A 286-nucleotide genomic window follows, 5' to 3' on the forward strand; every position below is an offset into this window, starting at 1 on the left:
ACAGAGTAGCAGCAACAGAGCAGCAGCAGCAGCAGCAACAGAAGAAGAATCTACAGGAGCAGCTGGATCCATCTGATCGTCTGCGTGCGGTGTATCTGCAGCAGCAGCAGCAGCAGCAGCAGCAGCAGCAGCAGCACCAACGGCAGCAGCAACAGCAACAGCAGCAGCAGCAGCAGCAGCAGCAACAGCAGAAGCAGCAGCAGCAGCTCATGTCTGGAGGAGATGTCCACCACCGCCACCATCAGCGCCAACCACCCCCCCCCCACCCCTACCACCACCAGCAGCA

Source organism: Eimeria mitis, genomic scaffold, assembly GCF_000499745.2.
Source record: "Eimeria mitis Houghton genomic scaffold, Emh_scaff1550, whole genome shotgun sequence".
Taxonomy (NCBI): Eukaryota; Apicomplexa; class Conoidasida; order Eucoccidiorida; family Eimeriidae; genus Eimeria; species Eimeria mitis.